Genomic DNA, 16672 nt, shown 5'->3' with positions numbered 1-16672 from the left:
TCAGACGATGTTTGCAGTACAAGTAACAAACAATTTTTAAAATATCTGACTAATTCATAGAAACCTACATTCACTCATCTGTAATATCTGATAAATCCTACATACCGGAATCAAAAAGACAATAAAATGAATAAAAGCGAAAGAAAAACATCCATCACAGCGTGTTTTAATGAAAGTTATTCTAAGGAAAAAAGTGGAATTTGACCTCTGAAATCTAACCGTAGATACAATAACCATTTTTATATCCGTCAATTACTGCATTATCGGAATAGGATACATCTGCAGTAGTGAAACATTACTGTTAAATCCCTGATATTTCTTTTCTTTTCTCATATGCAGGAAGCCTTAGGATAATAATAAAACATATCGGAACTGCGAGAAATCTAATACTTGTGTTTTGTAGTATTCATTAGACCTTCATTTGTGTCGTTTTGTTTACCTAGCTATATCATCTGTCCGTAGCACAGGGGAGAATGCGGTAGACAGTAATACTCATTGGTTCAATATTCAACGTCAGCCAAAATCCTACGCGAAAAAATGAGAGTGATCCGGACATATTGAAGAAAAAGAAGAAAATTTAAGCAAGGAAAAAAATGACATTATTTAAACAGGCTTTATCAACTTTATCGACGGGCTACTGACGCTTAATTCGTTTAAAACAAAGCGTTTATTTAAAACATTGTTCTGACTGCTTTAATGAGATGAGTCAGGTTACACTGCGATGGAATTGGGATATATTTGAAAGAAAAAATGTATGACAGTTCATCATGTTTTGTTTTTTATGACAGGTATTTCGTAAATCTTGGTAAGAATTGATAATTAGAATATTGCATGGCAACTTCGATGCATGAAATGCTCTCGCTGAGTTGTAGTATCAGTAGTAGAAGGTAATACTATTGACAGAAGAAGGCTTGTTTTCTTAGTTTAACCAAAATATGCTCGAACCAGACTTTTGGCTATCAGTAGTAGATAGCATTAAGCATGCCAGCATATGGAGTAAAGGATTTTGTCCTATTTATTTCTCACAGGCTATACTGATGCAACTTTTTACCGAGGTAAACTGAAGAAAGCATTTGATCATGACTTAAAAGGTTGTTTTTAATTTAAAACTCGGATGTCTTACAAAAACGGACATTAAGCCTATAATAATATAATTATAGGCTAAAAGACCTCGAAAAGTAGCATTGTATCTCTGTTAATTTTTAACATCTAAGTTTCATTTAAGATATAGCCCATTACTTTCGACTCATGAAAACAAAAGAATTTGTTTGAAACCGACTTTCATTCTTTTTTTATTTAAAGTTTTGCTCATATTTTATCGCAATTGAGGAAGTATTTTCAAAGGTGCTCGTAATATTACTGAAGATATCAAGCAAATCCAATAAATGGTACAGATTTGTTCCTATAAGCCTGTGTTTTTATTAAAATTTCACACAAAAAAATATATATTATTATTAAACCGGATTTTCTTAACATTTTCATAACATGATTCACATGCAAACCAGGTGGTATCAAACCAATGCACATATAATTTTGCTATCTACTGAAGATAGCCCACTGATCAGATGGTATGGAATTCTAGATTCACTAACATGACTCGAGAAGACTACTGGTTTTATTTCTTCTACTGATGCAACGTTTTACCGAGGTAAACTGGAGAAAGCATTTTATCATGACTTAAAACGTTGTCTATATTAAGCTAAACTATTAAAAACGCTGTTCAATAATGCTTAAAAAGAAAAACTTTTTAAACAGTTATTTAAATATTTATAACAACGTTTTTACTAAGTAAAATTGTAATGCGTCAATCTAAAATATATATTGAATATTTTTTAAATGTTTTACTAATGGGAATATAAGAATTCTCCGTGAATCCGAAGAATTTAAAACAAATGGGCACCGTCGTGACAGAAAATTAACAACATGCACGCATTCACAAATCTATAGAAATGCTCATTTTATATCCTACATTTTGATCAAGTTTATGATAGAATTCGTTTCGTCGACACGACCCTGTTGAGTTATGAGCAAACATTCGACTGACATTTTCAATGAGAACGAGCGGAATTTAACTTGAAGAGGTTGGGGCAAAGAATTGCTTAAGGAATTCTGAGAGTGTATAGTTTGCTGCTAAATATCAAAGTACATAATCAATGTACAACAATAATATATAAACAGTAGATGATATTTGCTTTAGATGGGGAATGTGATATTATTAATTGCCGATAACAGTTTGCTTCACAATATCAAAATTACGATATATTACAAGAGATAATATTTCTGAGGATTTCTTAATCGTCAAGAGCATTTATATAGAATGTATGTTGCATTATTTTATACCGACACGAACATGGGGAACATTATTACAAACAAGGCAATAATATTATTTTGTCTGATACATATATATGTATTGTTAAATTTACATTTTGGCCTTATAATAATATAAATTCATTATGTTATAATATGTATGTTGCATATTTTGTGGACGTAAAAGATTATAAAACAAGACAATATTACATATATATATTACTGGTTTACTATCTAGCACATTTACTATCTACTGCTGATAGCACATTTACTATATACTGCTGATAGCACATTTATTATCTACTGCTGATACCACATTTACTATCTACTGCTGATACCACATTTACTATCTACTGCTGATACCACATTCACTGCTATCAACAGTAGATAGTAAATGTGCTATCAGCAGTAGATAGTAAATGTGCTATCAGCAGTAGATAGTAAATGTGCTATCAGCAGTAGATAGTAAATGTGCTATCAGCAGTAGATAGTAAATGTGCTATCAGCAGTAGATAGTAAATGTGCTATCAGCAGTAGATAGTAAATGTGCTATCAGCAGTAGATAGTAAATGTGCTATCAGCAGTAGATAGTAAATGTGCTATCAGCAGTAGATAGTAAATGTGCTATCAGCAGTAGATAGTAAATGTGCTAATGATCAGCAGTAGATGTGCTATAAGCATGCAGTATATAGTAAATGTGGTATCAGCAGTAGATAGTAAATGTGGTATCAGCAGTAGATAGTAAATGTGGTATCAGCAGTAGATAGTAAATGTGGTATCAGCAGTAGATAGTAAATAATAATAATAATAATAATAATTTATTCTTATATAGCGCATTACATCAAAGACCACAATGTGCTTTACAATTAAAAACATAAGTACGTAAGTGTGCTATCAGCAGTAAATGATACCACGTAAATGTGGTATCAGCAATCAGCAGTAGATAGTAAATGTGGTATCAGCAGTAGATAGTAAATGTGGTATCAGCAGTAGATAGTAAATGTGGTATCAGCAGTAGATAGTAAATGTGGTATCAGCAGTAGATAGTAAATGTGGTATCAGCAGTAGATAGTAAATGTGGTATCAGCAGTAGATAGTAAATGTGGTATCAGCAGTAGATAGTAAATGTGGTATCAGCAGTAGATAGTAAATGTGGTATCAGCAGTAGATAGTAAATGTGGTATCAGCAGTAGATAGTAAATGTGGTATCAGCAGTAGATAGTAAATGTGGTATCAGCAGTAGATAGTAAATGTGGTATCAGCAGTAGATAGTAAATGTGGTATCAGCAGTAGATAATAAATGTGCTATCAGCAGTATACAGTAAATGTGCTATCAGCAGTAGACAGTAAATGTGCTATCAGCAGTAGATAGTAAATGTGCTATCAGCAGTAGATAGTAAATGTGCTATCAGCAGTAGATAGTAAATGTGCTATCAGCAGTAGATAGTAAATGTGCTATCAGCAGTAGATAGTAAATGTGCTATCAGCAGTAGATAGTAAATGTGCTATCAGCAGTAGATAGTAAATGTGCTATCAGCAGTAGATAGTAAATGTGCTATCAGCAGTAGATAGTAAATGTGCTATCAGCAGTAGATAGTAAATGTGCTATCAGCAGTAGATAGTAAATGTGCTATCAGCAGTAGATAGTAAATGTGCTATCAGCAGTAGATAGTAAATGTGCTATCAGCAGTAGATAGTAAATGTGCTATCAGCAGTAGATAGTAAATGTGCTATCAGCAGTAGATAGTAAATGTGCTATCAGCAGTAGATAGTAAATGTGCTATCAGCAGTATATAGCAAATTTACTATCAGCAGTAGATAGTAAATGTGCTATTAGCAGTAGATAGTAAATGTACTATCAGCAGTAGATGGTAAATGTGCTATCAGCAGTAGATGGTAAATGTGCTATCAGCAGTAGATAGTAAATGTGCTATCAGCAGTAGATAGTAAATGTGCTATCAGCAGTAGATAGTAAATGTGCTATCAGCAGTAGATAGTAAATGTGCTATCAGCAGTAGATAGTAAATGTGCTATCAGCAGTAGATAGTAAATGTGCTATCAGCAGAAGATAGTAAATGTGCTATCAGCAGTAGATAGTAAATGTGCTATCAGCAGTAGATAGTAAATCCACCAAAAACACGTTGACAACGTAAAGAAAGCAGCAAGTTTAAAAAGCCCCCACCTCGGCTCACTTTTTGAAACTTAGTCCCATTTGTAAAAGATACTGATTTAAACTTTGTCATAATTATCAACTTAACACATTTCCAGAAGTGTTTATGTATCTTTAATGTGCCGATGCGATATTAAGTTGTTAGCATTCTGGAACGATCAGAAAGGTTATTATGTTGTTCTTGGCCAATATCCTATATATGTTTTGTTTTATAATAAGTAGGCATGTTAATGGCAATGATGCTATTGTTTAAACGTTAAAAACACCGATTTGCTGTTGATATTCAAAATGGGACCAAGTTTCAAAAAAGTGAGCCGAGGTGGGGCTTTTTAAACTTGCTGCTTTCTTTACGTTGTCAACGTTTTTTGGTGGATTCTATTTCTTTTTATGAATGTAGCCAAGCAGCTTTAAGTTTGGAAAGTCATCGGGTTACGAAGTACTCCATAAAACGAATAAAACGAAACATAGATGTTTGAAATTATATGTTATCCTTGATTTATGACAGTAAATAATTTAATAAAACTTTATCAGCCGTTTATTTTTAAAACTTGCTGGTCACAGCTACCGCGTGACTGTAATGTTAATAGGGATACATATACATTTTAATAAACTTTATTCAAGGCAACTAAGAAAATGTAAATATGACCAACACATACCCAATGTTGACGATGCCAGCGAGACACAGAGTCAGTGCGATTTACTTCAAATTGAAGCTGAGAAATGCGTGTATATGTAGCAAGGCTTATACTACGGAAGCGTCTAAGTGCCACGACTTAGCAAGATAATTATGTTTTAATGATTGTAGTTTTTGTAGCCCTGCGGGGCAATCTAGTTGGATATCCAAATTTCGCGGTTGATAGTTCTTTGTAGCCCTGCTGGGCAATCTAGTTGGATTTCCCTATTAAGCGGCGGTTATTGGCGGTCTTTCGCGGTTTGTAGTTTTAATTTCCCTCATTCTTCAAGCCCTGCTCTCTATCGGGGGTTCCGTGTGTCTGTGGTGGGGACAGTCCCTCCTTTTATTAGGCATTTGGGTATTTTTGCCGCTTTGCTAATTTGCCTTTACGTAACTATGACTTTAGTGGCCTTCCATATTTGGTTGTATCTTTTTGGATACGTTTTTGTCCCTGCTGGCCTTCCATACTACAATAATTGTTCACACCTATAGAGTGTATGCAATAAACCAACCGGAACGGTATAACAATTGAAATGACAGTCATGTTGGAATACAGTTCTACGATAGCTGAAGATGACAAAGGGACAGGTCTCTTCATACCCTAATATGAACAACACATACCCAATGTTGACGATGCCAACGAGACACAGAGTCAGTGCGATTTACTTCAAATTGAAGCTGAGAAATGCGTGTATATGTAGCAAGGCTTATACTACGGAAGCGTCTAAGTGCCACGACTTAGCAAGATAATTATGTTTTAATGATTGTAGTTTTTGTAGCCCTGCGGGGCAATCTAGTTGGATATCCAAATTTCGCGGTTGATAGTTCTTTGTAGCCCTGCGGGGCAATCTAGTTGGATTTCCCTATTAAGCGGCGGTTGTTGGCGGTCTTTCGCGGTTTGTAGTTTTAATTTCCCTCATTCTTCAAGCCCTGCTCTCTATCGGGGGTTCCGTGTGTCTGTGGTGGGGACAGTCCCTCCTTTTATTAGGCATTTGGGTATTTTTGCCGCTTTGCTAATTTGCCTTTACGTAACTATGACTTTAGTGGCCTTCCATATTTGGTTGTATCTTTTTGGATACGTTTTTGTCCCTGCTGGCCTTCCATACTACAATAATTGTTCACACCTATAGAGTGTATGCAATAAACCAACCGGAACGGTATAACAATTGAAATGACAGTCATGTTGGAATACAGTTCTACGATAGCTGAAGATGACAAAGGGACAGGTCTCTAGATCGATTCAACAACCATTCATACATATCACATGTTTTATTGTCCTATTATCATGCGAATCGCCCCGTGGTAGGACAGAACTAAAAATGAGAAAAATATTGGTAACATCTTGCTTTGATAAAAAAAAAATAATATCATAATAGCACTGGATGATTAAAATTGTGTTATCCTTGATTAATGACAATAAAATTATTGTTTAATAAAATATTGAAAAAACAAGTTGGTCATCGGATTTCGAACTCGAGTCCCCGGATTAGGAGTTCAATGCCTTAACCATTACACCACGAGACTCGGCTGCGAAATAGCGTGTCGATGTACAATATTTATTATATGAATTGATGTGTCGTCCGAAAAGAACAAAAGAATTGAGAACAACTTGATTTTTTGGCGAATGGGGTTCGGAATTTGTATGTACGGTATTTCAGAAATTGCTAGGGTATAATTGGAAGTGAATCGGAAAAAGTAGTGTGAAGGTGATAACCAGGTAGACCTGTAGCAGTGTCTAAAAATTCTGGATCAGTATGATTTGCAACTAATTTTCGCTATGAAATACCGCGTGAAATGGAAGCAAAAATATTTGTTTATTACAAACAATGATTGACTGTAGGATTGGTGGCCCTTTTTGAATTAATGAGTTGTCAAGATATTACACCTGGGACTGTAAATAACAATTAGCATGGTTTTAGATACATTTTGTACCCAGCGAAAAATAACATCGAACAATAGAAGTCAAGTGTTTTAATGTTAGCTGTAAATATAGTCTCGCGGGAGCATCTGTTATTAGTCTTCTTTATCAGTCTTTTTTAAAAAAACTTGCTGGTCACGGCTACCGCGTGACTCTAATGTGCTATCAGCAGTAGATAGTAAATGTGCTATCAGCAGTAGATAGTAAATGTGCTATCAGCAGTAGATAGTAAATGTGCTATCAGCAGTAGATAGTAAATGTGCTATCAGCAGTAGACAGTAAATGTGCTATCAGCAGTAGATAGTAAATGTGCTATCAGCAGTAGATAGTAAATGTGCTATCAGCAGTAGATAGTAAATGTGCTATCAGCAGTAGATAGTAAATGTGCTATCAGCAGTAGATAGTAAATGTGCTATCAGCAGTAGATAGTAAATGTGCTATCAGCAGTAGATAGTAAATGTGCTATTAGCAGTAGATAGTAAATGTGCTATCAGCAGTAGATAGTAAATGTGCTATCAGCAGTAGATAGTAAATGTGCTATCAGCAGTAGATAGTAAATGTGCTATCAGCAGTAGATAGTAAATGTGCTATCAGCAGTAGATAGTAAATGTGCTATCAGCAGTAGATAGTAAATGTGCTATCAGCAGTAGATAGTAAATGTGCTATCAGCAGTAGATAGTAAATGTGCTATCAGCAGTAGATAGTAAATGTGCTATCAGCAGTAGATATATAACATTACATTCCAATATCAGCAGTAGATAGCATAAAACAAGTGTAGCAGATATAGGTTTGCTATATCTTCGCTGCGTTACAAGCAATTTATGACATAGCATTTTTGCATTTTTGTTAAACATGAGTCCTATATTAACGATTTCGGTTCACCATGACCCCAAGAAACAGTATTGTTTTTCTGTTAATTTTTAACATATAAGTTTCATTTAAGGTATACCACAGTTACTTTCGACTCATAAATACAAAAGAATTTGTTTGAAACTGACTTTCCTTCTGTTTGCTAGTTAGTTTTGCTCGTATTTTTTAAAATCGTAATTCAGGAAGTATTTTCAAAGGGACTCGCTTGTGATATTATTGAATCAAGTAAATCCAGATACAGATTTGTTCCTATAAGCCTGTGTTTTTATTCAAATTCCACAAAAAGATATATAAAACCCAATTTTTTTAACATTTTCGTAACACGATTCATTAATGAACCAGGTTGTGTGACACCGGTGTACATAATAATGTTGCTATCTACTGAAGATAGCCCACTGGTCAGATGGTATAACATGACTCAAGAAGATAAGAATTTGGTAAAATAGCAAATCACACGCAGTCTTAAAATCAATATACATAATATATATGTGCGATATATTAAAAGATATACCTATGTTTAATTATAATATTGCAAGTACTAACATTCACACTCTCTGTTAACGTAAAATAAAGTTTTATAAATATGTTAGCCTATATTTTCAGATTTCGAAAGTATCTCAATGGCAAATAACAAAGTGAGCCACAGATACAACAAACTTATCCGTTGTTTGACTTGTTTCTACATGTTTTCTGGCGACAATTTGCATGATTTGTGTTCAAAACTCTCCGAAAACAAAACTGATTGAAAGAATAAAACTAGTAATGCTATAACTTTGAAACAGACTGAACCCATGTGGCGGCATGAACGGACGCTCGCTCGAAATGGCTTAACTTTAATCCAAGTAAGATTTACTCCATTAAAATCATAATTGCAGTAAAATACCGTATCATAAAATGATTCCATATAAGATACTTCAATAATTTGAAATCGCTAGCTAGATCTAAGAGATTTTCATCCCAAGTATAATGGTCTCCCGTGACATTGAGTTGGTCATTTCAGTGGTCGCTCCAGCCAGTGGATATCGACTTACATTCGTTTTCATCAAGCCCAATTTGGATGAGGTTTGTTTAACTTGAGTCATGGGCTATCGATCAAGAATTTTCGCGGATTTTATCTTTTTTATCGTTTTTGATCATTTTCGACATTATATTCCCATTACGTTTAATTTTGGAAAGATGAATCTTTCGATATTGCCCTATTATGTCCAGTAATTGAAATAACAATTGAAGATACGTTTTTCATAACGAAATAAAAGTTATAATGTGACCATGAGCAAATGAGTGTATACTACATAAATTTATAGGAAACATAATTAGAGGAGTGTTGTTGTCGGGTTATATAAAGGGTAGGAAAACGTTTTAATAACGTTCCAAAACATTTTTGAAAACTTGATGCAAAATAGTCTAACATAATGTTACTTGACAGATGAAGCTAGATGACAAAATATTGTGCAAAAAATGTTTGTAAAAAATATTTTACAACATTTTTACAACGTTTTTTTCATATAAAACGTTTAAAAATGTTTTTTCATATAAAACGTTTAAAAATGTTTTCATGATCGTCATATAACCCCAGTGGCGTAGCGTGGGTCATCACATTAGGGGGAGGGGCAGTGGCGTAGATTTCTTTTTGACATTGGGGGGGATGGGGTTGGAAAAAATTCTTGAAGTATAGTGAAAGCAGCACCTTTTGGCGACAGAATAAGTTAATGGTAAAAATGCGCGCGAAGCGCGAGAAAAATGTTGCTATTTTTAAGCTAAACTGATGAAATATGGTGCAAAGTGGAATAAATGCGCGCGAAGCGCGCGAAAATTTGTACTTTTGGGGCTAAAATGGGCAAATATGAGGTTAATTTGGTCAGAAACTTATATTCAGGCGTCAACATTGGGGGATGATTGTATGGAGCATCCCCCTGGCAAAATATTGGGGATACATCCCCCATCCCCCGGATCTACGCCTATGGGGAGGGGTCGACCATGATTTGGGGGGGGGGCACCGGGTCTGATTGGGGGCATAAGCCGTTTTTCGGCAATTTCCCTATGGGATTTTTTGAAATTTCAGATCAATGGGGGGGCACTGCAAACCGACATTTAAATGAATGTTGAATAACACCAAAGGGGGCAACCGTCACTCAGAAGACCCGTTACTCAGAAGGGCCACTATTCAGAAACCCGCCCTTGAAGGTCCGCTATTCAGAATTCTGAATAGTGGGCTTGTTTGCATTTAAAATGACCCGGTAATCAGAAAACCCGTTAATCAGAAGGCCCGCTACTCAGAAAATATATTCTGAGTAGCGCGGGGCCTTCTGATTAACGGGCCCTTTTCAGAATCCCACCCTCTATTCAGATAACCCGCCATTCAGAAAACTCAGTTCTCAGGGTTATGGGTTAGTGTTAGTGTTAGGGGTAGGGTTAGGATTAGGAGTTAGGGGTTAGGGGTTAGGGGTTAGGGTTAGGGTTAGGGTTAGGGTTAGGGTTAGGGGTTAGGGTTAGGGTTAGGCTTAGGGTTAGGGTTAGGATTAGGGCTAACTCAGTTCATTTTGAATTTATGCAAATTAGGCACTTTTCCACTACTTGGATTTTCTGGGACTTTTGAAGTTTTTGTATGAGTTTTAGATAGATGGATGTATGCAAAATGGATTCTGTTGTAGCCAAATCGAAATCGGCATTGAAATTTGCATGTGGGACAGTTTTTGCAGTTTTGGGACACTTTGCCCTCTGAACTATATCGAAGAAAAAATGGTTTTACTCGCCCGCCTGAACTTAAGTCAACTAGACTAATTTATCAAAAATAAGTGCTCGATTAAATTTCTCTTGCAAGATTATGTCCCAGGATTATGTCTCAGGTTAAAACACCTATATATGATATAATTTTATTCCGCATATCTTCTGATTTTATTTTCTGTTATGTATTAACACTAACAGGGTTTAATATTTTTGACAATAAAATACGTAGCAGCGCGATGGAAATGGAATCTTCAAACTTCAGCATGGTCAGAAATTGAGGGCGTGCTTTACTTGCATCGTGAACTCTCATGTCGGTATTTAATGGCACGCAGAAGAGACAAAAAATGGCAATGTTTCAGAATATTCCAAAGATTTTCAAAAATGAAAATGGATTCAGGGTGAGGAGCACACAATTATTTTAATTCTGGATATGATATACTATATTTTAAGGCGGAATATTAATTTAAATTTTTGAACGGCGGTTATATCCCGGGTTATAGCAAGCGGGATCTGTCATAATGGAAAAGCGCGAGATGTTATATGAATTAAAATTAAAAACAATCATTAATAAGTGAAGCTTTATAGTGTTAGTCCAATATTTTTAACATAATTAAAAATCAGATCCGTGAAAGAACAATAACCCACGATTTATTAAAATTCAATAATATAGGTTGTTCAGACCGACAATATTAATGCACACGGACGGGCAAGGATGCGATTGAGGGTCCAGAGCAGACTGGTCACTCGGAGCAACCCATATCAATACGGAAATTCCGTGTTTGCATTTTATAACAGGAATCGAAATTGAGAAGAAATAGATCTTTAACCTTTCCCTCGACAATTACGGTAATACATAGTCGGTGAAGGGGATGGAACGATGCTAGTCTCAGACCCATATTGTGTGTGGCTCAATCGCGAACAGGAACGACGTTATTTTACCTTAATTTAAGGTTCTATCTAGGAATCGTTTCTGTGAATAATAGTCACTAATGACAGGCATTTGTTGTAAGATGCCAAAGGCTCCGGGAAAGCCATGAGTCTCGTCTGAAGTTTGCTTTATTTTACATGTTTTAGAGATGGTAGTCATGATTGATAGTGTACTCAAGAATGTGTTCACTTTGGATTTCGATATTCTAAATAATACCGGTATAATAAAGATTATTTTCATTAGTTCTAAAGATGTTAATAGCTGTCGCATTCAAACGGTTAATTTCTCGCCGATGTCATTTTTGTCATGGGCCCTAATACCATGAACACTGGTATTAACGCATCTCACTAATCGCGGTAATTACGGGCCAGTGTTCTTGGGCAAACAATTTAATGGTGGAATCGCGATGGAGATTAATTGGCGGTAAACATAAGATAAAGGTTCTCGCATGAAAGATAAGAAAATGTGAACAGGTCCTCTTCAGATCAAAATCGCACCGAGTTTTAGTGCAAATCGGATTGGTGGGTTTTATACGGTGTGAAGTGAGGCGGTGCTCTTATAGATTAAAGAGAAAGACGATTTTCACAATCCATAAAATTAACGGACTTTTTTTTGACGCCCCTTGTAAGATTTGGCGCAAACAATGAACGATTAGGAATAAACAAACACGGCTCAGTTTTGTTGATGCTTGGGCTTAAAACTTAACCCGCTACTTAAGTCAAATTCTGAGAGCATGAAGAGTAAAGAATCTGGAAATCTCAACAAGAAATGATGGTTTTAATTTGTCAAATTTATAGAACTGGCAAAGTTTTGATCAAGTCGTAAAATCAACGTCTTTATGATTTCATCATCAAGGTATGACGCACCACACTTGCTATTAACAAAATGAAAAGTACCCCCGGGAAAGTACCTCTAACAAAGCAAAGCTATATTTAGCAAAGCATAGACCTAATGATTGTAAATAAATAAATCGAGCATTCAATTTTACACATAAAAATATGTTTATTGCACCAACAACTGATAGCAAAGAACATCGGAAACCTTCACAAACATTTGATAGAAAAACAGGTCATAAAAATCAGGGTTCCACGATTCTTACCGCGCCATCTCAAGTACATTGTTAAGATAATACCTATAAAAATCTCGGGAAAACAATGGTTCAACGGGTGGGCGACTTGAAAAACTTGAGTGTCGTATAAACTTGAAAATCGATTTGTCGGTTCTTGTTTGAATCGTAAACTTACATAGACCTAACTGTCCGATGCAAAGATTAACTTGTCTCCATAAAATGAATCTTAAGGTTTTTCTTTTTAAATTTAGAATTATATGATGATGACTTTCCAAGTTTATATTCCTGTCGGATTCTTTGGTTTTTAACTTCGCTGTCATAACTGTTGGATGCACTTGCACATGAGTGCATGCGCTGTTACAAAAGTGATTCAAATAATTGATTGATATTTGTAAACGACATCGAATAATTTTGACCTGCAATGTTGAAGTTCAAAAGTTGACTGTAGGCCTATCATCTTAAAGGAAAGGCATAATACACTCTTAAAATATGCATGATATGTGGTCAAATTAATATGCACCGACTGAAAACGGGGTCGTTATTTTGACTACAAAATGAGACAAATTTACACCTTTTGTGGTCAAAATTGTGTAAAACGACACATTCTGTGGTCAAAATGACGACCCCGCTTTTAAAGTGTGTTTTATATAGAAAGACTGAAAAAGTTCACCCAATAACCTTATGAATTACACTGAATGTTTGAATGTAGATATATGCAAAAAAAGTGTCATATGGTAGGACAAGCATGTTTTGAATTCAGTTTATGCCATCAATATAATATTAATAAAAAATCAATAATTAATAATTCCAATGTGTGACGGATTGACAAAAGCAAACTCTAAATTATGCCTATTATTATAAACCGCATCATCCGCATACGGGTTGACAATAATAATTGTTAATGGCATTTTGCATGAGATCGTCAATCTGATGTTTTCCTTCAATGTCAAAAAATATGTCAAAAATAGTCTCATATTTTTGTTATTTAAACTAAGCCCCGAAATTAGCGTAATTTGGACCTTGTCATCTCTAATTGGCAGATGTAATACAGATTTTCGAGCCAAATTTCCCACCTTATTTTGTCTTAATCTGGATCTGTCTATTATGACGCCCTTGAACTTCGATTTTAATTTCACTTTTTTAAAGGAATCATATTTCCAAGGGCACCAGCTTTTAACTGGTGTTGATCTAATGACTTAAGTGACTGGTCGCTATCATGCCTTTTGTACTTTTAATTGTTAGAAAATTTTGGACAACCATTTTGTACAAAAGCCATTTAAATTGTCATCAGAGCTAGCGCCCGGGAGCTAGCGACGCCAGTTTCTGTCAGAACAACTGCTAGTACATTTTCCACAAAAGTTGGTAGAAAACAACTATTATAAAGCTAATTGATATGAATTTTGAAATGCTTTTTTTTTCGATTTGAGATAATAAGCTGGTACATGTACAATATTTTCTTCACAATCACAGACAGACTGCTCCACTAAAGGTTAGGACGCCACCATTTCTATATCGCTTAGAAAGCAAGCGATCGAATTTCAGGCGAGTTGGTTGTGTTGCATCCTCACGAGAATTCAATGGCGTGCTACACCTGCATCGTCGCAACCATGGCTGTGAATTGCTTGAGAATAATTGGACACTCAAGTTTATAAAAGTACTAGGTATCTAAGAAAATCATGAATAAATAACATACAGAGAGTGTAAGCTTACCGATTTGATGCCATCAAATATTCCTGTTGTTTGTGTTTAAAAAAATGACGTATGCTTTTACCACACAATTGACATTTGCAAAAACCGTCTGCAGTTTCATCTCATCTCCCTACTCAATACGTTTCTCGCTTTTTGTTAATCCTTAATTTTTTGAAGATATTTAAATTAATCCATGATATTTCCATTTATTAAATGAGAGAAGGAAATCATCTTCGGTGTTATCTCTTCGCCACTCCAGATCATTCTGCTCGACTCATTTGCTCGTACTTTGAAACCCGCGACGACGTTCATACAAACAAGATCTCAGTCCAATATTTAACGTACAAGTCTAAAGCAAATGACACCGAGTGTTTTGTTATATATTACATTTTTTATTTGAAGTTCACTATTTGGTTGTTGACATTGCTCATGCTATACGCCTCAGAAATGAGTTGGTATATGCAATGTGTAATATGAAAGGAACAAGCAAATTGGGTATATTTATGTTTGAAAATCTGTTTATTGATCAGACCGAAGAATAAACCCTTGCAGTGGTAGTTTAAGGATTTTTGTTAGCTGTATGTATATTGAATCATTACCGATTTGCAATCAGGTTCTATATGTCATTATTTGTATACTATCTATCTACCCGGGGCTATGTTTTGCTTGTCTTGTGTACTGATTTTGTTTACCTCTCCGTCTCATCTTTGTCAACAAACTTGTCCTGATGTGCATATTGACTTCAACGATTTTTGGCGGGGAACTTTGCCAAGAAAAAACAAACGGGCTGACAAATACTAAATTGCGTTCGTAAATGGCTTGTGAATTGAGCATATATACCCTGTGCGATATACAAAGCAATGGCCGATGTTATAATTGGGTAGCCACACTAGGATCCACAACATACTCATCTATCAGGGGAACAGTTCTTAAACCCCAATACATTTGTACATTCATTGAATGACCTTTGAAGATTTGGGTACAAAAACTCATACTCTGCAACTTGAGGTCAAATTTTGCACTATGATTATGTAATTAAGATTATTGGACTATGCCATTGGGATGAGGCTCTTGTGGTCCATCAGTCATGTCGATGTGTTGCCTCGAGACAAATGTGAAAAGTTTTATGAAAAATCGACCAAAATGGTAAAAATATATTACTGAAAAAGGGTAAAAATTAAATTCAAATCCCTCGTCTATCATGCCGATCTTTCAGTTTCCCCCATGCATCTACGGTACTTTGTTATCACGCATTTTGGATTGATAAATGAGGTCCTTAGATAGTGAAGGTTTAATATTAAAGACCATGAGAAGGTAATCATTAACTTGTAAAATTGTATATATTGTCTCATTTGCATGGTGTATGGCAAGAGACTTAGCACAGTATATTGGGCATGCTGTATATGTAATAATTATAAGATATAGGGGCCGCATATATTGGGTATATGCAGGAAAACACATTGAGTGCACATCTGTAGTATAGTTGCAAAATTCCCATTTTTATCATCTTATAAGTTTTGTCAAATAGGCTGGCATATTTTGCCATCATAATGTCTTAATTAAGATATTAAATCATCCATAGAACACCACACTTAAGCAGCCAATAAGTGGGGTTTCGTTAATTACATCTTATTATTTTGGCCTGAAATAACCAGGATAACAAAAAAACCATTCTGACAGTTGTTGTACTAATATTATTTGGCAATATTTGGCAAACTGACCAAATTAAATTGGACCAAAATCATATCATTATGGATTTAGACATGTTAGATGTCATAAAATTATAAATTACAAATCATATCGTTTAAACTGCAGAGGGTATCATAATTTTAGTGGGTTTTTAGCGGGTTCGCCGTCGGACAAGTTTACAACTGTCAAGCTTTCGTCAGGAGTAGCTCTGACTTCTTCAGGACAAAGTATATACCTAAGAATGAGACATGTAGACCGCCCCTTGTCTACTGATGACTCTGAAAAGAGTCGTTCACTGAAGACTGCCCCTTGTCAACAGAGAACAAGCAGATCTCGCCTATCTGCTAATATAAAGGTTTTGGTGGCTCTGAAAAGAGCCGTTCACTGAAGACTGCCCCTTGTCTACAGAGAACTATAGCAGATCTCGCCTATCTGCTAATATAAAGGTTTTGGTGTCTCTAAAAAGAGCCGTTTGCTGAAGACTGCCTCTTGTCTACAGAAACAAGCAGACAGTTTGTAACGTTAGTCTTTTATAAACTAAAACTTAAAGTTATAATAAGTATATTGTTTTTAATAGATTAAATAGACTACAATACATTCAAAAGAGGCAAATCATACCGGTATATGCATGT

The sequence above is a fragment of the Amphiura filiformis genome, chromosome 5, assembly GCF_039555335.1.
Source record: "Amphiura filiformis chromosome 5, Afil_fr2py, whole genome shotgun sequence".
Classification (NCBI taxonomy): Eukaryota; Metazoa; Echinodermata; class Ophiuroidea; order Amphilepidida; family Amphiuridae; genus Amphiura; species Amphiura filiformis.
This window is presented reverse-complemented; position numbering follows the sequence as displayed.